Genomic DNA, 25,387 nt, shown 5'->3' on the forward strand with positions numbered 1-25,387 from the left:
TCAAGATGAAGAAGAACGACAAGATGAGTTTCGGTTACATGAATTGGGAATCGCACGACATCCCTGGGATTTTTCCGACCAAGACGTTCAAATGGAGCGTAAGAACAACCAGCAGGCACAAGCCCAAATTCGTGGTGTTGGTATTTCAAACGGATCGACGGGACAATCACCTGAAGGATTCCTCTCGTTTCGACCATGTAAATGTGCGCTCGGTCAGCGTTCAAATCGGTGAGCGTCGGTTTCCTCAAGTTGATACGATCTACGATTTCCCGAGTATGGATTATAATCACGCCTACCTGAACTACACCGATTTTATGAGAGACTACTGGAAAGGTGAGAAACTCTGCGAGCCAGCTATGTTGTTTGAAAATTTCAAAGATCGCGCGATTTTTGTCATCAAATGCGTTCAAGGTGAAGATCTAAAAACAGCTCCGGTGGATATCACGTTGACCGTTGTGGTAAAAGAGAATTTCCCGGCCAACACTACAGCCCAAGTGATTCTGATCACTCCTGTGAAGTATTCGTACGAACTACTGCACGGAACCGTGAGGCAATTGGATTGATCTTAAGCAAAAATTTAAAAAAAAAAAAAATAACATGTTTATTTTTTCATTTTTTTTTTTTTATTTTATTTTTTTTTTTTTTCAAACATTACATCATTTACAAAGAATACAAACATGACATACAATATAAATCAAGCTGCAACGTTTGGAACGAGTGCGAATTTATATGTTCTTCCGATCGGGCCTTCGTAGATGAGATCGAAGGATCCAGCGTTGATATCCTGAATTGCATCGTCCGTCAAACGGTTCGTAATGTGCGAAGGTAGGAAGAGGAGACGATGATGATTCTCGAAGATGATATCGGCGGCAACGGTGATCCCGTACTTGGTTGGTATTTTGATGAGTTTGTTCATCTTGTAGCGGGCGCTTACAGTCAGCTCTTTAGCGTTGACGATCAAGATTGAATTGTTGAAAACTTCCATGTCGTCAGTTCTTTCAAGGTACAAATGATTCCAATTTTCGTGCGCTAAATATTTCGAGTGAAACAAGTTGTTTGCTATATTAAGCACGGATACTTTTCGACTGCTATATTTCGCTTCGATAATTCGTCTGCGAATGATTCCACTTTTCGTGTGCTATTTATATATATTAACTCGGGTTGATTCGACAATTTGTCTGCTATATTAAGCACGGATGATTTCACTTTTCGTCCGCAATATTTCGGTTAGTTCAATCTGACTTTTCATCTACTACTCCTTTATTATTATCGGGGTGATTCCTTTGTTCGTCTGCCACTATAATCTTCTCCTGCCATTGCATGATTTCATCTGTGAAATAATCACGATAATAAGATGCCGACATCCACATACACAATCGGAATGCGTTCGACATTGCGCAGAATGGATGTACTAAAGGACACGTATATGCTGTCGACCAACGAGCCAATAGTCGCAAGGACGGACAATCTTTAGTATCCAAATTTACAACGATACATTTGTCCGGCACGAAACTACTGATGAAATTTCGTTTTTGTTCACCTTTAACATAAAGTACATCGTAGCGGTTCCCGATGCTATTCATTTTTGAAGTGAATTCATCGTACTCGAGAAACCCGCTTTCCCATTCCAAGTGATGATAATTGCGTGTTAACCAGTTGTTTGTCACAACGTCTTTAGCGCTCAACATGCTGCTCGGGAACGGAGGTTTGAATAAATAGAGTTCAGTTTGAGTACACTTCATGTCCACAAGACCAAACTCTTTGACGATGAAATTTCCTTGGCTCCAAAAACCTTGTACATCGAGACAAGCCATCATTTGTTAGTTGCACTTTTACTATTTTCAAATTCGAGGTTTCTTAACTGACGGTTCTCCAGCAGAATTATTTATACTATTTATACGAGGTTGTTTAACAGCGAGGATGTTCCTATTTTCAAATTCGAGGTTTCTTAACTGACGGTTCTCCAGAATTATCTATACTATTTATACGAAGTTGTTTAACAGCGAGGATTTTTCTCAACTCGGTCTCGGCTCCGCAACTTTCATCCACCATGCAAGGATCTTTGTTGTCACGATGACCCCAAGGAACAGTGCTAACACCGTCTTCTAAAATACAACGTTTATCGTCTAAGCCGGAGAGGGTTCTTTTTGTAGTTTCGAAGGAGTATAGTTGGTGTTTCCGCGCCCCGATCCTGCGCATCGAGGCGGTCATTCTCGATTCAGGATCTTTTAATACTGTGAGAAAATTGGCAAAGTTTAGCGATCTTACCACTGGTGTTGATATCCCTTTTGCCCTTTTCTCTGTTTCCCCGTCGCTAAAACGATACGCATACATCTTGGGTCGCAGCGCGACAAACTCAGCAATGGGTATTCCACCCGTTTCATCCTTAAAACTACCCATTACTTTACGGTTTGTCGCGCTGCGACATTGATGACCTTCTGGGAAGTTGGAGGTGTCGTACAAGTGTAGATCTGACATCATATCATCGTAGACGTTCGGTGTAGTCAACTCGTAAATGAACGAGTCCGTATCCATATAGAGAAGTTGAACTTGGTCGGGATTGTACTTCTTAAGCATGTGATTATAGTGGAATTGATACATGTGTACTTTACTCAGATCTAAGATTGAAAAACCAACAATCATTGGTCTGTCTATGACGACCTCTGTTCTCCGTAAATGGATTGCTACCAATTCTTCTGCGAAAATCGTGCGATCTACGAAATCGACCCGTGAGATGGCTTTCAATATCTGTCTGCTGTTTGTACCCAATTTAATATTCTTTCGCTTCAACGGGTTCTCGATAAATTTTCCGTAGCAAGCGTTGCTGCACAGTTTCAGGAGCGTTTGGTGGAACGGATTCGTAGCGTCCCGTCTCAACCGGGCGTTCAGCTCGATGAAGGGTGCCAAGAAAGGAGCCTGACGGAATTTGATGGCCCGGTTGACGCGCAGGAGTTTTAATCCTTGACCGAGCGCTTCTTTCAACATTACATAGTGGATAACATAGTTGTTTTTATTAGCTAGAGTCGTCAATAGTTTCGTACATTTCCCCGCTCCCGATGGTGGTATTTCGTTCTTGCACAAGAACGGAAGGTCCTTGTGCAGGTCGTGGAGGTGTTCTGGATATTCAATATCTACATCGAGTATGTACCCGAAAGGAGCGTCGTCGGGATGGTTGATTATAGTTTTCGCCAGAGTTAGCAACTCTTCTCCTTCCGGGACCCAAGTGTAGTTATCGTAGGGCAGATGCTTTCTCATGGTGTGTGCGTAAAGTGCCGTCACATCCAAGTATTGTATATAGTTCACTGGTTTTTTAGGATCAAACTGATCCGGTATCAAAGGATTGTTTGCAAGAGCGTGCCGTTTCACCACCTGTGTTATCCCACCTCGGATCGAGCTCATAATCATGAATACCATATCCATATCATTGAAGAGTTGAATTTTCACATTAGTTATTTTTAGGAATGCGTCGAACGCGAAACCGGGTAGAGTCAGGTAATTGGCACAGTCCAAACTATAATTTTTTATTCCGAAAAGCCGGAACTCCTCAAATACATCGGTGAGGAGGCACACATCGAGTCGCAAGTAGAAATCTGAATACTCACCGAGATTACGGAAATTGAAAGTTTGCCAAACTTGGAGAAACCGTTCGTATTCCTCTTCGGAGATGTCCGTTTGAGTCAGGGTGTTGAAGAAAGCCTCTCGCGGTGGTGGACGCGTCTCGTTCAGCTTGGCCGGATTGTCAACGTAATCGTACGGGAACGGAGCTTTCCGACAAACCATGTCGAACTCATTGTCTGTGCGAGTGAGTTTCCTCGTGCGAACGAAAGATTCGCGCGGGATCGTCTGAACCAGTTTATCCAACGATGCGGGGAGGAATCGGAACGAGTCGATGAACTTGATCGAAAACCTGTTTCCCAGATGGACCGTCATACTGATGTAATTTTCCTCCGTGTGTGGTATTATTTCGACGCGATGAGGATATTTGTTCAGAGCCAGCACTACCTCGTGGAAATCATACCTGCTACCATTGTGCAGGACGACTCTAACACATTTCTCATGTCGGAAAATAAGATTGCAATTTGAACATAAGGCTTTTCGATAATTGGACCTTGTTTTCCCTCCCGCTCTCTTTTGATGGTCATGATCCCTTACCTTTACGATACCTGGTTGTGAGAAATCCACCTCACAATGTCCACACCTATTTTCCGCTTCAAATGTGGCCCGGTCTTCATGTGTCATTATTATTTTACTCTCTTTGTCATTGTAACTCTCACTGATTCTTCCTACGAGAGTGATTATATCGTCCAGAAATTTGATATGTGCCTCTTCGCCACGGTACAGTTTCGGTTCCGTCATTTTAAATTCGGGATCCTCCGTGACGAGGAGGTAAGCGTAAGAATTTGAGATGTGCCGCCTATACGCAGACGCTGGATGCTCCGAGTCACCATGAATTTGTTCTAAGTAGGCTTCAAAGTCTGCATAAATTACATAATTATGTTTTATTTCCTTGTGGTGATTTTCGAACTTGAGGTATCGCTCGTCTGGAAATGAAGCTAGAAATGCGTCTTTGCTTACCAAAGAGCAGAGAACTTTATGTTGATTCAATTCCTCCATCGAGTTCTTGTACGTAAAGCATTTCTTGCAGATGTAGATACGAGTTTTATGTTTTGTCAACTGATTACGTACAAGTTGTTCAAAGTTACTGATCCAGCAATAATGGTAACTTAAAGGTACGGGGGTTGAGAGACATAGTAGGTCGGTGTGGTCCTCTCTTTCCGGGTCGGCAACTTTAATTGGGTAAACTGTATAATTTTTCTTGTTGGACACCAAACTCTCACGGAGGCCAAATACCGAAACCGATACGTTGTTCCTTTTCTCGAATTTGATAATGTCATCTATGCTCGTGGGTAATCGAACGTCCGAGAAATCGTAACGATCGAACAGATTTACATATATTTCCGGACGAAATTTATTCTTCTCTTCCTTCGGGACGAACTTTCCCAACATTGCGTACAGGAAACAATCGTTTAATGCACCGTTATTTACATTGACAACATTGTTCGTTCGAAACGGAAGCTTAACGTACGTTCCTCCTCGATGTAACGCGTAATAGCGGTTGATACGTAGCTCCATACCTTGTATCTTCTTCAGCACCCACCCGGATCCGTTCATGTGAAAATCGAATGACTCTTTATTGATCTTGGCCCTGAACTTTTCATAATACTCGTCCAGATCCGTTGACGCGAAAATAGCTTCGTTTTTAGTCTTAAACTTTTTCAACTGCATTCCTTCCTTGTCCTTATCATCAGCTTTCTCGTACTCGGCGTAAACTAGTATATTAACCTTCAATGCCTCGCCGGTGAGTTCTTCTTTTATTTTTTTAATTATGAGGTCTTTAGCCGATAGGAGGTACTCATCTATGATGAGATTCTCTGGCTGGAAGTTTGTGATGAAAAATGTTTTCAACCTGCTTTGACAAGCAGTCTCAACTTGAACAATCGGTACTTTCATCTCGAACAAATTTCTTATGTGACTTGCAGATTCTTCATGTTTTTCTCTTTTATGGTATGATATTTTACACGTGTCACAATATTCTTGATCGTTGTTGTCATCGGTAGGTGATGAGGTGGACATCTTTTCAATATGTTCGGGAGATTGCTCATGATTCTCTCCCTCCGCATAAAACTCATCACAAAGATCACAATGGATGAGGGCGTTGTGCTCCTGTTTAATGTGCGTTTCATCGTTGATACCCTCCTCCTTCTTAATTTGTTCGGCACCATGTTCGTGCTTTTCACCTTGTCTATAAAATTCATCACAAATATCACATTGGATGAGCTCCTGTTTAATATTCGTTTCATCGTTGATACCCTCCTCCTTCTTAATTTGTTCCGCACCATGTTCATGCTTTTCACCTTGTTTATAAAATTCATCACAAATATCACATTGGATGAAAGTTTCAACATTCTGTTCTTGAGCAGCCATGATAAAGATACTATTTTAAGCTCAAAGTCTTCCGAGTCGGTCAGAAAAGAAAACTTGCACTTTCTTTACGTTTGCTAGATTCTGTTCACTGAAAAGATTTCAGAGCGAACAAGTGAATACTATTTTAAGCTCAAAGTTTTATACTATTATAAGCTCGAGATTTTCTGATTTCGTCAGAACAGAAAATCAACACTATTTTCTCGTTTGTAAGATTCTGTTCTCTGAAAAGATTTCAGAGTGAACACTATTATAAGCTCGAGGGTTTCCAAAAGTGAGACTGACGAGTTTTCTACGCGGAGGTAAAAATATATAGTTTCCTCACCGAGCGGAAAGAAACTGTAGACTCATGATTTACCTCAAAGTAAATATAGTAGTATTTGTTAATCACCAAACTCGGTTTCACTCGGGCAAACTGTGTAGTCATAAATCGTAACATAAATTACACTTTTATGTAGAGTTATAATTTACCACGGAGTAAATATAGTAGTATTTGATAATCACCAAACTCGGTTTCACTCGGACAAACTATGTCGTCATAAGTCGTAACATAAATTACACTTTTATGTAGAGTTATAATTTACCACGGAGTAAATATAGTAGTATTTGATAATCACAAAACTCGGTTTCACTCGGACAAACTATGTCGTCATAATTTGTCCAACTCGATTAGGTCGGTTACGTTAGCACTGGACACTGGGGACGCTGGCGGCGAAACTATTATCCACGAAGGCGAAGACAAAATGATTCCCCTACCTACTGCGCTTGACTAGAGTGGTTCGAGTAGCTGATGCAAGAGGCGAGAACGTTGCATCACCCAGAGTGGTTCGAGTAGCTGATGCAAGAGGCGAGAAAGTTGCATCACCCAGAGTGGTTCGAGTAGCTGATGCAAGAGGCGAGAAAGTTGCATCACCCAGAGTGGTTCGAGTAGCTGATGCAAGAGGCGAGAAAGTTGCATCATTGTTATCCACCACTTAAGTGCCTCTACCTCGATAACGCCCACTCGAGTCTGTCTGAGTGCTAAATTTTCTCAAGTGGGAAAATTATCAATGCGAGTCGGGGGAACGTATAAATAGTGTCGAGGAAGTGTGATCGATCATTTCAAAACAAGAACTCGTCAAGTATGGACGCTCCAACCCTCAAATCACAATCGATCAGAGCGATGAACACCTTGGATATGGTATATGAGGCTCTCACTTTCAAATTTACAGGAATACGAGCAGAGCTTTTGATCAAGTTTGCCCGACTCCTTTTTCCTGACAAGTTATTCCACCATCTCAAACTCAGCTCAATAGACACTTCCGATCCCGTCGGGTGTTACGGCTTAGTTGAGATAACGGAAAGATTTTGCCTTCTCCTAGAACGTGTCGCAGACGAGCACGAAATAATTTACTTCCTAAAGCAGGGGTACAAGAAAGTAGACGAAGAGGACTGGAAGATAGGTAGACTGTTAAGTGCAATTCGCGTGGTATTAAACACAAGAGAGAGAGGAGAGCGGGTCTAGCAGTTGGATTTCGTATAAATAGTATGCATTCTCTTCTCAGTATCGCAAGGAAGAAATCATGATTGAAAAAATAATTCTCATCACCATCATCATTGCTGTTGTTGGAGTGAAATCCTCACTGGTGGAAAACTCATCCGAAGCAAACATCACAATGTGCCCTGTCTGTCCGGAAATCAAATGCGCACCCTCTACCTTGACGGATGTTCTTCTATTCATCTTGAGTTTACTGGCGCTCATTTGCTCCGCACCGTACCTGTACTCCAAGTACCTTTCATCCGACTGCAAGTTCCGTTTCATCAGGATGGCCCGGAAAAATAACAATCGGAAACTCGATGACATAAGTGTAGATTTAAAGTTCGGAGAAGGAGAAGGATCCGATGTTTGTGGTTGACAACCCTCACGTTTTTAGTGCGTTTTCTAAACGCGAACTGTTTTTTAAACTGAAACTGTAAATATCCAATAAAAAAATTTTTAATTCATCAAACTGTACATTGCAATATCCATTCCCAAAACACAAGGTTCCCGATACGCATCGGAAAACCCTCGTAGTCCAGCGTTCGTTAGCGTTCCAGGGCATAACGTGCAAGCGACACTGTGCGACATTGTGAAAACTGGCCCTAATCATAGGGTAGGCTCCTACATGGCGGTCAGAAGCCTTTCGAAGGGACGAACAGAAACGAACGGAGAGCGAGAGTGGGAAATCCCTCGTATAGTCCAGCGTTCGTTAGCGTTCCAGGGCATAACGTGCAAGCGACACTGCGCGACATTGTGAAAACTGGCCCTAATCATAGGGTAGGCTCTTGCATGGCGGTCAGAAGCCTTTCGAAGGGACGAACAGAAACGAACGGAGAGCGAGAGTGGGAAAACCCATACGGTCTCTCGAAACCGAAAATTTTTACAAGTCCGAAATCTTGAAAACCAAAACTCGTATCGAAATTCGGTCCGTACAGTTTTCCGATCTTCGATAGCGTAAAAGAATCGAATCGGTCCGCGCCGGATCGGACGAGGGTGATTTTCCGAAAATTTTCCAATTTTACCGAATCAGACCCTAATCTACAGTATCAGATACCGACCCATATGGAAAGATACGGTCTCTCGAAACCGAAAAATTTTACAAGTCCGAAAATCCGAATTTATTGCACAATCTGGTAACACTGTACGGAAAAATCAACTAATTTCTCGCCCCATCTGGCAACACTGTAAAATGCAATGTTGCAAAATTTCACCAATAAATAAATCATTTATTTACATACCGTCCGGCAACACTGCTGCGCCATCTTGAAAAATACACCATTGCATAACCCGAAAAATGAAGGGGCATTCATACACGATTGCATAACCCGCATATTGAAGGGGCAACATGCAATACTTTCTTTTTACAGCGTTGCCATATTAAACAATAATCCCTATACAACGCTGTAATTTAATTCGTATTTTTCTGCACAATCATGCAACGCTGTTGGATAATTTACTGTGGTCAAATCCCCATTTTCACCCTACTTGCTACTGCTAACAGGTGGGAAAATATTGTCATCTCGATCCTTCCGGTACGGAAAAACTGCGCCAATTATTGACTGGTTCGCGACAGAGCACCCATTTAGAGAGAGTATTGCCGTGTCAGTAGGCAAGAAGGAATGTCTTCAGTTGAGGCATACTTTCACGGAGAAAAAAACTTCGTGCGTGGGACCCGAAGTTTAGGTCATATGGATCTCTAAAGTTTTCGGATTGAGCATTCGAACACTTAAGGTCCAGCTGCTGAGGTTTGGATCACACACCTGAAACTTCAGTTCTTACGTCTAAAGTACTTCGGTTTTCACATTCGAAAAACTTCGGTTCTCACATCTGAAGTACTTCAGATGTAAGAACTGAAGTTTCAGATGTGTGATCCGAACCCGACAGCTAGACCTTAAGTGTTCAGATGCTCAATCTAAAAACTTCAGAGATCCATATGACCTAAACTTCGGGTCCCACGCACGAGCTTTTTTTCTCCGTGTTGGTTCCCGATAGATCACATCGGTTAATCTTAACCTACATTCATACATCTCTGTCACATTTTCAAAAGTTTTCTAGCTTGATTTTATCTGAATTAATATTTTTTGGGTAAACCGCGTTTTCAGAATTCAAAACCCAATTACTATTCTCAAAAAATTCGGGTCGAAGCGCTTGTAATTTTCGCAAGCTAAAGTCAACCCAAAAATATTTGTACCGGAAATAGAACGCTGCTTTCCTCGTGACGAAATGTTACGAGGAAACACCTAGAAAGCTTTTGAAAAAAGTCTACCCCAAAAAATATATCAAAATTAAATCTACCCCTTTTGAAAGGGGCGAAGCTTATGTACTTTGAGTCATAGAATCCGAAAATGTCTTTCATTTTTTCAATCACCCTCAAACTTTTCCGAAGGCAGAATTTTTCCATAAGGAACCGGCGTTTGTATTCATTTCTTGATGTCTTTACGCCTGTTTTCCTAGTCGAAAGAAACTTGAACATTCTTCAATAGAGGTCAGGTTGTAAATTGTGTTAATAATCCGGCAGAATTTCTACATTCACCGGAAAAAAAAGTGATGCTGATTTAACATTCTGGGTGTAAAAAAGTGTGCGAGAACTCACAAAACGCTGAATAATTAACCGTTACGGCTGTTACTTTAGCAATGTCAAGATGTAAAACCAACTGCTACGGCGGTTAATTCAGCGTTTTGTGAGTTCTCGCACACTTTGTTACATCCAGAATGTAAAATCAGCATCACTTCTTTTTCGGTGTTCATGTTGCACATCAGACATCACTGCAGGGCGGGAATCCATCATGAACGTTAGATAAAGACCCCTCAGTTTGCGCCTTGATTTCTTTTTACCTCATTTCGTCGTTTTCCGCACGAAAGACTACAATTTACTACTACATTTCAATGTTGCCAAATTTCCTTTCGTAAATTGCATTTTAACCAGAAAAGTATTGGGCATTTCTAACTGAAAATTTCACTGATTTTTCTTCCGATTTCATGCAAAAATCAGACAAAGTTGGATATAAATTGCACACTTACATTTTTGTAAAATAAATTAATTGTTGGAGTCAATTTGGCAACCTTGGATTGGAGTTACGTTCCTTCGTGCGGGAGACGACGATTTAACCCTCGAGGAAGCCGGAGAAAACTGCCTAGGGGATCGATCAGCCTGGGGCTTCATTCAACTCGAGTTAGAGAATCCAAGCTTTGAGATTTAAACTCACTTCAGCTTCGTTAGGGCATTCCCTCAAACATTCTGCTGAGGGCGATTTAATCGATGTCCGCATTTTAAACGCGCCTGCTGACGAGAGTTTGAAAAGGCTGAAAGTTTCGTCAGAATTACTTTTTTACACCTCCCTTATCGGCTTACGGACTGGGGTGCACTGAGAAAAAACTATGGCTTATAAACCTATTAGAGGTAAATATGGAACACCACTAATAGTAGTACCTCTACATATAATAATAGCACATATACCTTAGTTATGGTACGGGGTACCTTAATTAAGTACAGAGACCTTAGTATGGTTCACAGACCGAGAATCATTAGTTTATTTACGACTATTATGGGTGTTCCATATTTACCTCTAATAGGTTTATAAACCATAGTTTTTTCTCAGTGTGTCACTAAAAAGCCCCTAGGTATAGATGAAAAGATTTAGGGCTGTGTCACGTTTGGCTGATACACCCAAGCTACCCACCGACACCCCCCCCCCCCCACCATCTTCAGTTGGAGTTGTATTTTCGAGGAAACCTCGGGGACCAGTTACCCTACACTCAAAATCCTAGTTTTAGAGTTCGATGTTTGATAATCCTCAATATGGCTTAGCTTGTTTCTCTCAGAAAAAATTAAATAGGAGCAATACTTTTGAAACACCGCAATGAAGATACGTGGTTTTGCACTTTAGCCATCGATATAGTGCTGCTTTCATCTCAATTTCGTCGAAAAGCTCTCTTGCCGTGCTAATGAAGAACGCCGTATGAACATTCTAGAGTTGCCAAATTTCCCCGGATAAAACATGTATCTTTGAGGAAAGTTATGCATATTCTTCCACGAAATTTTCATATGTTTTGGATTAAATTGCGCACGGAATCGTCTGAAAAATTTGCGGGGGAAAATGCATAATTTTTCCAGTGGATTCGTTTTTCATTAAAGGAAATGTGGCAACTTCTGAAGGCTGATACTGCGTTCTTCCTTGGCAAGGCACTCAGTGGATCGAGTCGATGGGAGAAGCCGGACAAAATTTGAAAACTTTAAAAGCTCATAACTCAGTTTTTACAAACTTTTAGGTCTTAACAATGGTCTCCTTGGTTTTTAGTAAAAAGTTATTTAAGAATCACCCCTCAAAATTTACAATTCGATAGAATTTTTTTTTTTTTACTATTTCAAGTAGCCCCCAAGGGCTAATCCTGCGCTTCAGTCCCGTCCTCCCTCCGTCCCTAACAACCAGTCCCAGGCAACCATTGTTTGAGACCATCAAACTCGGGTCACCTGGCCGGGAATCGAACCCGGGATCTCCCGATCATAGAGCTAGCGCTACAACCACTACACCATAGAAGTCAGACATAATAATCAATGAAACGACGAATAAACATTGAAATTTGTAGTTTTGATCTAAAACTTCATGGCCGACCTTTGGGATTGACTCGACCCACTGTGCGGCAGTATGCTTCAAATATCCGTCAGACGAAGCCTTTTGCTAACTCCATTCGCTCGTGGAAAATTCGCGAGATTATGGGCTGCGAAAGGTGACGCGACGCGACGAGGACGACGAGACAAGGGCCTTAAATCATCGCTGACAAGTTCAGGTTGATGAGCGCGCGCCGTCGGAGGTAGTTAAGCCGGGACTCATCGCTGAAGCCGGCTCCAGCCGGCATTCGCCGAATATTACTCGCCGAATACCGAATATTTGGCAAGTCCCGCGTAGTCTGGATGGAACATTCGCGTCTACTTGGCTCGTGTTGACGCGAGGCGAGTCACTCGGCTCGGCATTCGCCCCAACCCGCTAAAAGTCGGTTTTTGTGACACGAGTCAAAGGGATCGCGAGCGCGAGGCCGAGCGTCCATCGCGACATCGGGGCAACATCGGGGTGCCATCCAGACTACTCGCCCTCACTCGCCGAATGTTCGCTATAGTTTTGTAGGAAGGGGGCGAAGAGGTGCAGCGTTTTCCAGTGTATTTTCTTCACTTGGCGAACATTTGTCCTTTCCCATCAGAAATTCGTTATTTGCCAAATGACGAGCCAAGTACGACTTTCACGAGTAGTGTGGCGCTGTACACTCGTGAAAACACTGGAATCTGCCCGTCGCTTCCCGAACCCCGAATATTCGTTACTCGGCTCGGTACTCGGCGAATGCCGCGTAGTCTGGAGCCGGCTTGAGAGACTGAGACACTCAACACTGAGGCTGAGGCACTGCAGCCCGTGCAGGATACGTGATGATCCTCCCGCGAGAAGATAAATACCCCGGCACCGTGCACCTGATACCTCGCGCGCGGCAAGCGGGCTCGCGCGTTTAGCACGTGTCCGATAGCCAAGCGCCTATGACGTGCACGCGTCATCAGACGAAATACGGGGTGTCAAGATTCGAGAGGAGGCTCTGGATCGGCGAGCAGCATTGCGATTTTTTGTGAAAAATGAAATCTTGAAATTTCAGAAAAATATGGAGGATATTTAAAAATATTTTTCAAAATTACATGCAAAATTGAATGAAACACGAAGGATTTCTGCTTGTTGATGTTTTTAGTGCAAGGTTGAATACCCAGCAGTGTTCGAAACTTACAGGCGCCAATGCGCCAAATGCGCCTAAAATTTTGGTCATGGCGCCTAAAAAATGAAGGCTCTGCGCCAGCGTGGCACAGAGGGCCAGGAATCGAATTTAGCTGGACAAAAGTCCATTTTGGCTTGTCCAGAAAATTCGAAAATAGACACCACTGAGCGATAAGGTATATCATGGAGTATCTGTACATCACTGGGTTTGGGGGTCTTATCACTAATAAGACTGCGATGCCAAGATTCTCCTGAGCGCGCGTGGTGTGTTTATTTATCCTCTATGCTGGCTTGGTTCAACGCTCATCCAAAATGTTATGTTTCACAAATCTTCGAGTGTTTCCCAACATGGCGATTGTTTTACCAAGTTAGATTAACATGTTTTCATTTTACTTTAAGGTATTTTTATCAATTTTGTGCATTGTATAGTCAGGTACACAAAATTAAAAACTGGGCATGAAAATGGCCTAATTTTTAGGTTTAAAGTGGTCTGCAATTTTCTGTAAAGATCTGTAAGGTTACGGACCGCTACCATGTGGTTCAGTACATCCTAAACATCTAAATTTTCATTGGTTCATTTGCCTTTTCTTGCCTTACCGTGAGTTATGAATTTTTTTGTGACGCAAGATCGAGGATTTTAAGCTAATTTCCTATATTAGATCACTCACGTGCCAGGCATTGGCGATTCTTGCATGTTGGCATCAATGCTCTTTCTCAATGTAAATACATTAACGAAAATCGATTCTAGGTTAGGATTTTCGATATATATCGATTCTATCGTAGATGTGCTCATATGGATGAAAGGCAGTGTTGCCAAATTGCAAGCATGCCGTATAATGGCGCTATCCTATGCTAATCTACTTATATTGTTATTATAGATGTCCATACGATTGCGGCCCGACTTATAGGGTTAAAATATGACTGATTCTGAATAAAATTTTCTAATTCAAGGTTTTATTCCGGCTTTGCCTTTCTATCTTCTAATTTCTGGCAAAAGAAGTGCATTCTTCAAGGCAATATTTACATTGGTTCCGCCAAAAAATACGCGACATGCAGACGACTCTTGAATTTTCTGGACATGTCTGGAGGGTTCATATGGTCAATTTCGTGTAAGAACACACTCTGAAATTTTAGAATTTCTGCGGTTTACTCGCAATTTTTCGCAATTTTCTGAGCAATGAGTATTTCCGTTGGGCGAGATGAGATTCAATACTATAATAACGCTGAAAAATACGCGACATGCAGACGACTCCTGAATTTTCTGGACATGGCTGAAGGATTCAAATGGTCAATTTTAAGTAAAAGCACACTCTGAAATTTGAGAATTTCTTTGGTTCACTTGCAGTTTTCGGCAATTTTCTGAGCTATGAATATTTTCGTTGGGCGAGATGAGATGCAATGCTAATTCTGCTGAAAAATACGTGACATATATTCCCATATATTACCCACAGATAAATCATCATTTTTCAAATTTTTTGAATTGTAAACTGAAAAATGTTGAACAAAGAAAGCAAAACTGTAATTTACTCACCAAAATAATCCTCAGAAACCAATTTCTTCTCACAAAACAAACTCAGGTACCTCTGAAGATTTGAGTGAAAAATTGCTATTAATTACCCGTTGAAAAAGCAATTTTTTTTAATAATTCTCATCAAAAACTTCAAAATTTCTTTACAAAAACCCAAAATATGGATTCAGCGACCTAAATTACCCCTTTAAACATACATTCTCTCATATTAGTAAGTTCAGGCGCCTCTGAAGACTTTTGTCCGCCTAAACTCGGCTGCTGGCCCTCCGTGCGTGGCCCCTAAAAACTGTCCCCTAAAAATCTGGAATTTCACAGGAAGTCACATAAAAAAAGAAAAACAAATCTATTTGAACGGAAAAAACTCAGAATTTTCAGCACTACAAGTGAAAGCTTGCTTTTTCTATTCTTCACGATGTCATTCTTAGTGCTTTTGTCTTCTCCAAGTTACAGCTACTTGCTAGTTCTGTTACGAAAACATCTTGCGTCTAACTTCTCACTAAATGCGCCGTAATATGTAGGCAAAAAGTCAACTTGGCCCCTAAAAAATCTTCAATGGCGCCTAAACATCGGGCTTGGTGCGCCACTTGGCTCCTAAAACTCAAAGGTGAGTTTCGAACACTGGTTGCGATTCGAGAGGAGGCTATGGATCGACGAGCAGCATTGCAATTTTTCGTGGAAAATGAAATCTCGAAATTTTGGAAAATGTGGAAGATATTGAAAAATAATTTTTCGAAACCACATACAAAACTGAATGAAACACGATGGATTTCTGCTTGTTGATGTTTTTAGTGCAAGGTTGAATACCCAGCCTCTGAAAATGTGTTTCATATTTTCCATAATGTTCCCAATTTCGTGACATTTCATGAAATATTTCACGGAAAGTTCCATTCATTCATATTTTTCATTTCACTTGTGCAAGCCTGTCGACGATTGCGTTTTCTGATTTCATGTTAACACACGAGGAAATCACAGGAGTACATTCGAATTTCTCCAAACGAAAACAACCTGTCACCCTGCAAAAACAAAGAAAAGATCAAGGGTTGAACCGCAATATTTTTGACTGTATCTATCTCCATTCACTTGCGCCCTTATTTTCACGCTCCCCATTATTTTCTCGTCAATAATCTCTGCTTTCAAAGGGAGGCAAGCGCGGATAACCCGACTTGCGTCACGGTTTAACACCCTGTACTTAGCAGCATCAACGTCTAAAATCTTATATCTCATCCGCGGAGACATCAATCATCTTGGCGTGACACTGTCGATCTTCTCGTGGCAGTTCTTGTTATTCCTCAGCTGCTTTGAAGTCTATCGCCTCCTTTTTTCGCCGATTTTTTCTGCTCGTCCGGACAGCGAGCTTAAGCGGCGTAGCGTGCTTTTCGATATATCGAATGATCGGCCATTTAAACCTACGGAAAACGATCGATAAACAGGGTGTTCGCAACGAAAACCTTAATAGTCGATTCTTTATCATAGCTTCAAATGGGGAAATATCGTTAATCGATTATTCACGCCTCGCCGCTGAGCTTAAATGGGATGAAAAACTCAGCGTGTCTGAGTAGCTATTCTCTTGTCAGCGAGATAGGGACTTTCTCCTTCGATCAATTAGGGATGGATAGATCATAGCTGCGCATGAATGATAGTCTCGTTGCTCGAGTTTTGAATAATCTATGATATTATCGTCGGTTTATAAATAGACCCTTAATGAGGTTGTTGTGAGCTATTGCTGGAGTTTTAGAGAGCGATTCAAAGGGTAAAAACCCTTTGAAATCATTCATTAAAAAAATCTGAAACTTACGTCTGGATGCACATTTTGCGGGTTTTTAAACTCACTCGTTTCAGAAAGCATACCACAGCAGATACGTAAAATAACACACGAGTGGGAGTGATTGAATAATTGACAACGCGCAAAACCTTTTTGCTGGCCGTAATTTGAAGAAAAAAAAATGAAAATATGAATATTTTGGGGGAGAATCCCTTTGATTCGTTTCTCTTTAAATCTATGGAAAAAAGCTGCATTTGATTTTAAAAATAAGTTTTGAAAAACAAAAAACTCGCTATAATTCCATTCTAGATTATTTTATATTCTTTTTTCTTTCCTCATCAAATGCTTCGCTCAACAAGAAACAAAAATCATTAATCCATTATAGTTTCAGAGTAATTGTGGCATATCACTGAAGGCTTAAACCAACGAGATTAAGTACGATAGTAATCAGGGTTTCTCGTAATTTGTGGAAGAAAAATCCAAATTCTTGGAGTTGCTACACTTATAGATAAAAATGAGCAAAACGTGATTTTAAAGCAAATATACTTTGAAAAAAGCTCTCTTAGGCTTTAGCAAAAGTTTGCAACAATCTCATGGTGGCGCTTGTTATACAGTTAAGAGATTACAAAAGAAGCGTTGAACCAAGACTTAATACAGCCTAGCGTGACGTCATGGGGATTGAAATGAAAGTTCCCTGGAAGAAGATAATATAATGGACTGTCAGTTGCACGTAGCACTTGCACGTGGTGAGGTTGGCTTCCGCAGATTCCTCTAAAATCCACTCTGATGAACCAAGAAAGTTTGGAGCCTTCCTAATTCTGTTAAAAAATCTCAGCTGCAGCTGAAGTTGATCCCTGGCTGACCGAAAAAAAGTTGCTCGCGGGTTAGTTTCGTCGCGGAGTAGCGGATTCAGCTCTGATTTCATCCCTTTTTCAGCTTTTCGAACGACCGGTTGAACACGAGAAACAGAGAGAGATAGCGAGAGGGATATTAGGGTGGGGAGTGGGGAGAAGTTTGACCACATACCTCCTTTTTCCATCTCATTTTACCTCCGTCCTTTCAGAGCCGATTACCGGGATACAAACTTTCTGGTTGTCGTTAGTTCGGATGCACCGTTGCAGTTTAGTCAGGGTTGCCGCAGGAATTTAGAGAATGGGGTTCTCCGACATTCTTCTAACCAATTTGGGTAGAATTCCTTAATATTTGAGCTAAAAAGACTTATCATACTCTATAATATAATTTGAAATAATCACGGAAAAAAGCCGTTAGAGGTATACACTGGAAAAAAACACATTGAATCTAGAGTCCAGACTCTTGAAAACATTGACAAGAAAAAGGACTCTTGATTCAATCAGATTTAAGCTTAAATAAAAAGGAAATCCGCTCAAATTAAGAGGCTTGGTTCTTGATTTAAGCTAAAATCTGATTGAATCAAGAGTCCTTTTTCTTCTCAATGTTTTCAAGAGTCTGGACTCTAGATGCAATGTGTTTTTTTCCCAGTGTACCCTAAAATTGTGACTCTACCCCAATTTTCTGGGTGATATGGGCATTGCCAATTAATTGTGGTGGTGTACCGCAACATTTGAGTTGAGAACCTAATTAATATATTGGAGTACTCAGTACTCCAATATATTAATTAGGTTCTCAACTCAAATGTTGCGGTACACCACCACAATTAATTGGCAATGCCCATATCACCCAGAAAATTGGGGTAGAGTCACAATTGAGGGTGAGGGTGTGTGTGTGTGTGTTTGTGTTAATTGTGATACAATTAATTGGAAATCTCCATGCCATCCAACAACCCCTGCCTTTTTTCCGTGATTTTAATGCAACATTCGTTGTTCGAGGCGTCAAAGACATTTTAGAAAGCAGATAAAGTTGACCTGAAAATATTTTTCTGACATTCGTCATTTTCCCTGGCATTTCATGATCTAAGGCCCTGACTTTTTAAAATTTCCTGAAATTTTCCGGTTACCTGACTGGGGCGTAGTTTTAAGTATAGCCATGAAATATTGTTCCTGGCAGATTGTATTCATTAACAGTGTCTTCGTGCACCGACGCACACTAAATTAGGCAATAGTTACTGATAATAAAAATTAAAACTCATATCTGAAGCACGGAGCCTCTCCTGGCTGTCCGTAATTTTTTATATTCATTTCTCTATTTATTGTACTCACGGAAAAAACAATTAAGCGCTGAGCCCTAACACTTCAGGCAAAATAGCACCAACTACAGGAAAATAGTGCTGAGCCTTACAGCTGTAGGGTCCAGCCCCACAAAATATAGGACTCAGCCGTACTGCGCCTTGGGCTAACGATATTTTATCTAAAGTGTTAGGGCTCAGCGCTAAGTGGTTTTTTTCCGTTCTTAAAATCTTGGACGATGGGTGCTTCTACTGACGGACCATTGGCCAACATTAGAGTACCCATAGGGAGAGTACGGAGAAGTCGAAATATGGAGATCTCATGGCCCAAGAGAGCAAAAAACCTTTGAAAACGAAGAATGTCATTGCAGCCAATCTTCAGATTCCAATATCGATCAAAATGACCAAGAATGTCCATAAATGGGCCTGTTTCCGCAAAAATGAGTAGGTTTATGCAAAAACTAAGTCAAATTCGTGCTTCACAGACAACGGGTCGTAACAATTGCAATAATATATCACATAGTTTGAGATTATACACTGGCTGCCCTTTTCCTTTTGGGCCCTAAAAGCTCCAGGACGTAACTTCAAAACTATCGATGTATGCTCTCAGGCAGGACAAAATTGGAGGTAGATAGATGGGCCTATCCACGAATCCACCTGCCCGGCTCCTCGCCAACGGCCATACCACGTTGAAAGCACCGGTTCTCGTCCGATCACCGAAGTTAAGCAGCGTCGGGCGTAGTTAGTACTGAGATGGGAGACCGCTTGGGAACACTGCGTGCTGTTGGCTTCTATTTTAGCTCAAATTCACGTTTTTGTCACGAGGCTATTAATTTGTTTTACATAGTTCATAAATGGACGTTCCTCCGCAAAAATGAGTAAAATGCAGGAACCAAGTCAAATACTCGCTTTACCAACAACTGGTCATAACAACTGTAATAATCAATCAGTGTGGATAATTTGAATTAAGATTGGCTACTCTCTTGGGCCCTAAGAGCTCCATCATTTAACCTCATCAAAATTACCAACATGTCCGTGCTCTCGCTATATAGGTATTCTAGCCAACACTGGAAAAAAAACACATTGGATCTAGAGTCCAGACTCTTAAAAACATCGACAAGAAAAACAACTCTTGATTCAATCAGATTTAAGCTTAAATCAAGAACCAAGCCTCTTAATTTGAGCGGATTTCCTCTTGATTTAAGCTTAAATCTGATTGAATCAAGAGTCTTTTTCTTGTCAATGTTTTCAAGAGTCTTGACTCTAGATCCAATGTGTTTTTTTTTTCCAGTGAAAGTTATCAGCATATCATTGAAATAGTCCGTGCTCTTTATTAATAATTGCTTGAGTTTAATCAAAATTAAAATGAACCAAACAGGGGGTTAATTTTTGGTTACTTTTAGAGTCGACTTAAAATATGGGAGCAACTTTGTGCGCTAATGGCGGGTAACGCAGTGGTTGAAACCCCAGTCATCAAAATGCGACTGAGCGACTTTCGTATAAGACTGACAACAGTTGGGGTAGCCTTTAATCCGTGATGAGATCCGGTAAATGAGAGGACTTGGGTTGTCCGAGGTCGGGAAATGGAGAGAGGAGCCGGAGCTCGCGAAAAAAAGGATGCAGCTCTGACCTTTACGAAAAAGTGGCTAATCCCTTTTCCTCGCGAGGAAACTCAGCGGGATCGCAATCATGGATGTTTGAACTTTATCCGTCTCCCACAAATTGCCGCCGCTGCGAGAAAATCCCTTTCCCGGCTCCCAAATTGAGCGGCGGGAAAAAATTCAGCGTGGAAACAAAAGGAGGTCTCCTTGACTTCCGCAAAGCTCCCGGAGTGAGCTCAACAGGTCCACGGGTGTCCGTTAAACAAAAACCGAGAATTAGATTAAGGGACGGAGAAAATGGAGGCAGGAGAGGAATTAGGGGGAAAAAAGAGACTGAGACAAAGTGTAAAGGAAGAGAAAAATGTAGGCGGAAAGTTTTGCGGATAGAGATTTTTCCACGTGTCGATATAAATGTACATATACCATCGAAAATGAACGGCGTGGAGAGAAAAAAGACCATTTGGTAAGGCAGGGGCACTATGCCAGGTGATGAAACAAGAGGGTATAAGGGAGGAGGGTGGGTACCTAACAAAATCTTCTACATGCAGTAACATTTACCAAAATTCCCTCAAAGATAAGAAATGTTGAGTGCATAGTAAGGCAATCGCTTACCCAAATGTTATATGTAATCTTGTATTATAATCCGAACCCTTGGCTTTAATTCTACCATGAAAAGGGAAAGCGCCGGAAAAACATTCGAAAATTGCCAAATTTCTTCCAACAAAATGTTTCTTTTTGAAAAGAGTTATGCGTCTTTTCTCTTGAAATTTGCAGGTGATTTAGATCTGACCACGGATGAAATTTTCTAAAAAGAAAGAGTGGAGGAAAAATAATCACCAATTTGCTTTCAAAATCGTATTTTATCACAAAAAAAAAAAAAAAAAAAAAAAAAAAAAAAAAAATGGAAGCGTCCGAAAGATCAGACGGTGTTCTTCCTTAAAACAGCAGAAACCAGGTAAAAATCCTTAATTAAAAAAAAAAGTTTACGAATATTTTTACTTAAAATTCGAAGAGACAACAAAAAAATAAATCGCGAACAAAATTCTCTGGACACTCTGGAGAAAATACGATGAGAGCGCTGAAGGTCATCCTTAGGTAGGCCGGTTTTGAAACGGTTCAGATTGTATCCTTGTATCAGACGAGATTGAAGCCTAAGGTTGGAGGTTAGCTCATTTCCTATAAAAATATAGAAACTATCGATACTTTCCGAACAGATTTCATGTTGCAACTTTTTTAGAAGATTTTTGTCTCTGTTTGAGGAAAGGGATGCCCTTTTATATAATACCCGTTAGAAATTATCGATACTTTCCAGACAGATCTCGTATTGCAACTGTTTTATAGAAGATTTTTGTTTCTGTTTGAAGAGAGGGGTGCTCGTTTTTCTGTGGACGGCAGTATACCAGAATTACTTTCGCTAGTGTCTAAACGAACTCTTCCTGTTATTACGAAACATTCAGCGGGTCCATGTTGACACCAGACAGGAACGAGGTCTCATTCTCCGGGTCGAGCACGTCACAGACACTCATAAACCATGTCCTAACAATCGCAACCCCCAAAACCCGACCCGACTCTCCGCCCACCGCGGCGCCGATAAAAATTTTACACCCCGACACGCGGGAAGGAACAAAGGCGAGACGGATGTAAATATTGAGGACAAGCACTTGCACGCGCGTTACCGGTAACGCGATAACGCGGCCGACAATGGCCGGCCTCGCGGAAACAGATATCAAAATCGCTAAACCCACACGAATAGGTTTTAGATGCGTATGAATAAAAATCGAATCACATTATAAGGCCGTAAATAAGCCGGCCCGAAAAAGGTGGCCGCGAGTGGTGTAATTTATGGGCCCGGGGCTAACGGAAGCCCTCGGCGCTGAGAGTGATAATAGCCCCAATAACAAAACGCCCTGACACGGAGGCATAGCTATAGTGCGACCCTGGGCCGCGCATGTGCGTACGGGGTGTCCCATTCCAATTGAACTTCCAACGAACAACTGAAATTGAAAATTGAATTGAGAGTTACTTCCGCATCGATGGAGTAACTAAACAACACTGGAAAAAATATATATATTTAGAATCTAGAGTCCAGACTCTTAAAAACATCGACAAGAAAACATACTCTTGATTCAATCAGATTTAAGCTTAAATCAAGAACCAAGCCTCTTAATTTGAGCGGATTGCCTTTTGATTTAAGCTTAAATCTGATTGAATCAAGAGTATTTTTTCTTGTCAATGTTTTCAAGAGTCTGGGCTCTAGATCTAATGTGTTTTTTTTCCAGTGAAACAAATATCCCCAAACTGTGCGTACAAGCGTACAACTTTTTCCTTTTGTTTTCCCCGCGAAATGGTGTGGACCCGGCACCATTTCACTACTTTGTTACAAACAAATATATCTTGATAAGGAAAAAAACACTAAAAGTCATGGCCCGAGCTGTGTATTACAAGGTGGTAAAATAGTGCTGAGTCCACAATATTTCGGGGAAAACAAGGCCAGAAAGTTCCATAATTTCAATTGGAGACAAAAATGTTGCCAAACGAGTACCAGTACAAAACTGAGGGGTCATCTGTATGATGTCTTCTTATTGGACATTACGGACGCTCGAACAATTGCGCATTGCGTTGTTTCGTGGGACGATAACTTTCCCGATCTCATCCACCTGTAAGTTTTAAAACTTTGAACTCGATTATAGGACACATGCAAGTGACTATCTCTCATATCTACAACAGAGCTTTTAAGCTCCGCAGGGTGTCCACTAAAACAGGCTGGCCAAAAATCAGTACTTTTACAGTACTTTTTCAGTACATTCCCGAGAAATTCAGTACCTCAACGAAAAAATTCAGTACTTTTTCGGTACCTTCATTTGACGAAATTCGAAAAATTTCAAAAATTTGAATTTCTCCCTCAAATTGCGACAAAAATGGAAAAAGTCCGGACCATCAAACGGAATTTTCACACTTTCTCAGTCCTTCCGGACCGCCCCACAGTGGATCGAGTCAATTAGAGACATGAAATTTTTTACTAAAACTAAGAATTTTGGTGTTTATTTCGTCACATTTTAAGTTCCAAGGGATGCCTTTAAAAGAAAATTTCACGAAAAAACCAATGGAACCACTTTGGAACCTCAAAATTTTGTATACACGGAGTTATAAGCGTTTAAAGTTTCCAAATTTTGTTCGACCTCTCCTATTGACTCGATCCACTGTGCGCCCTTAAAAAATCAGTACTATTTCCCAACTTTCCAGAAATTCCGAACTTGTAGACACCCTGCTCCGCTTCGCCCCTGTAAAGACACACTGTACACAACATATCCGCGCCTAGATAAACCTCGGTGTGTAGGGGTATGTTCAAATCCCGGTATAAAGTCATCCCTGCTCGGGACGCGGCGCGGCAGATGCACGGCTCCAGATGGAGCATCCCTTCCGGTAAAGTGTGTTTGCGTCGCGCACAATTAAAAAGGGTTTGATTATTTCGAGCATTTTGTTTTTTTCCACCTCGGCCAATTATTCAATGTCAACCCCCCTCGCGGAGATTATTAAGTGACACAATGCAATAATTACGTGTCGTCCGTGTTGAGCGGGCCGGTTCCGAGAGTTCATCGCCGGCGACCCGGGGACATAACTCATATTTTCGCGCTTTTCTCTCGCGAAGGGATGGCCCCCGGAGCCACGCGCGGGGCGGAACAACCTGGATCACTCCCTCCTCCTTCGGTTTAAGTACCCCCCCCCCCCCAACTGCTTGCGTTGGTTGTTGTGAACTCTGATAGGCCACCTCTGTTCCATCATTGCTTGTCAAAATTTTATCTACTTGACAAAGCAGAGCTTTAGATGCTGGTTTTGTGGATTTCGGATCCTGTAAAATGAAGAAAAGTTTGCTCATATGAACCTAAGTTAGGTGTTCCATTTTGATTTAACTAGAGTCCCTTTATACTGAGAGTCAAGACAACACCCCCTCATGGAGTCATAAACGGGAATAAAGATTACACAAATTGAACGTTTTTCAAAATCTTTGATCGACCCATTCTCAAATTCCCTTCTCCGTTCTTTCTCTCATTCCGTTTGTTCCTTATCGAACCCGTAATTCCTCGGTCCACCCCAGATTATAATCTTTGCAATGCGTAAAAATGTAATCTTTATTCCCGTTTGTGACATCGTGGAGGCCTAAAATACGGGAACCAATCAGAAATGGATTCACATTGTCTTGACTCTCAGTATAAAGGGACTCTAAATTTAACCACTCGGTTTGGCAAAGTGAACGTTCGCTTTATGTAAACTTTTGAATTAATCAAAACACGACAAAAAAGGTTCGGTTGCACAAATTGAGCGGCTCACGCAGGCGAGCATTATCAGTGGCAATTTTGCAAGTTGGCAACACTGATTTTCCTCAATTTAAATCCATTAAAAATATCGATTTTAGGGAGGCAAGCTGCATCACCAAGAATCGATTATATCACATGCAATTATAGACAAAGAAAAACAGTTTTGCCGACTGTCTAGAATCGCCACTGGTCATAATCTTAGCGCTTTGGACATAACGATAAACTTACTCCAACGAGAAAAAGTTATTTAAGTTAGCGAAGAAACTATATCGAGTTGCGCAAAAGTTGTATCGTCATCTCTTTTAGTTCTAAAAGGGTTGAAAGTGGCAGAAGCTGTTTGAAGTCACAGAGTTGCTTCTGTGTATTTTGCGGCAGTTACACCAAGAATGAAAACGTTATCGATGATCGGGAAAAAATTCAGGAATGTGGCGATTACTGATCCTAATTATCTTCGACTCGTGCAGTCTAAAAGTCTGACCGGATTTGATGAAGTGAGCTACGGAGAATGTTACGAATTTTTCAATGGACCATTTGATTGCTTAAGAGTTTATTTCACCCACGGAGGGGGGATGGGACTTAAAGCGTGGGATTAGCCCTTGTTGGCTATTTAAAGTAGAAAAAAAAAAAAACAAAAAAAAACAAAAAAAAAAACAAAACCAGATTTCTCATCAAAATTTCAGTCAATCCTGCCCAAAACACGTTGAACGTAATCAACTAACTCACTATAGTTCACAAAACATCAAAACATTTCAGATCCCTGCTGAATAAATATTTAAAGTTGATTTTACC

At 41.2% G+C, this 25,387-nt stretch overlaps 2 protein-coding genes and 1 non-coding gene across 3 annotated transcripts in view; 2 read left to right on the plus strand and 1 right to left on the minus strand.

Annotated features, from left to right (window-relative positions):
• The window catches only part of RapGAP1 (Rap GTPase activating protein 1), a 711,927-nt gene that overhangs the window by 652,952 nt on the left and 33,588 nt on the right, over window positions 1-25,387 (minus strand). The window lies entirely within an intron of this gene.
• The window catches only part of LOC109036406 (glycine N-acyltransferase-like protein 3), a 260,900-nt gene that overhangs the window by 49,280 nt on the left and 186,233 nt on the right, over window positions 1-25,387 (plus strand). The window lies entirely within an intron of this gene.
• On the plus strand, window positions 19,353-19,471 carry LOC140224928 (5S ribosomal RNA). Its single transcript, XR_011900149.1, has one exon. It is a non-coding gene; the product is annotated as a 5S ribosomal RNA (ribosomal RNA).

The sequence above is a fragment of the Bemisia tabaci genome, chromosome 6 (assembly GCF_918797505.1).
Source record: "Bemisia tabaci chromosome 6, PGI_BMITA_v3".
NCBI classification, from domain to species: Eukaryota; Metazoa; Arthropoda; class Insecta; order Hemiptera; family Aleyrodidae; genus Bemisia; species Bemisia tabaci.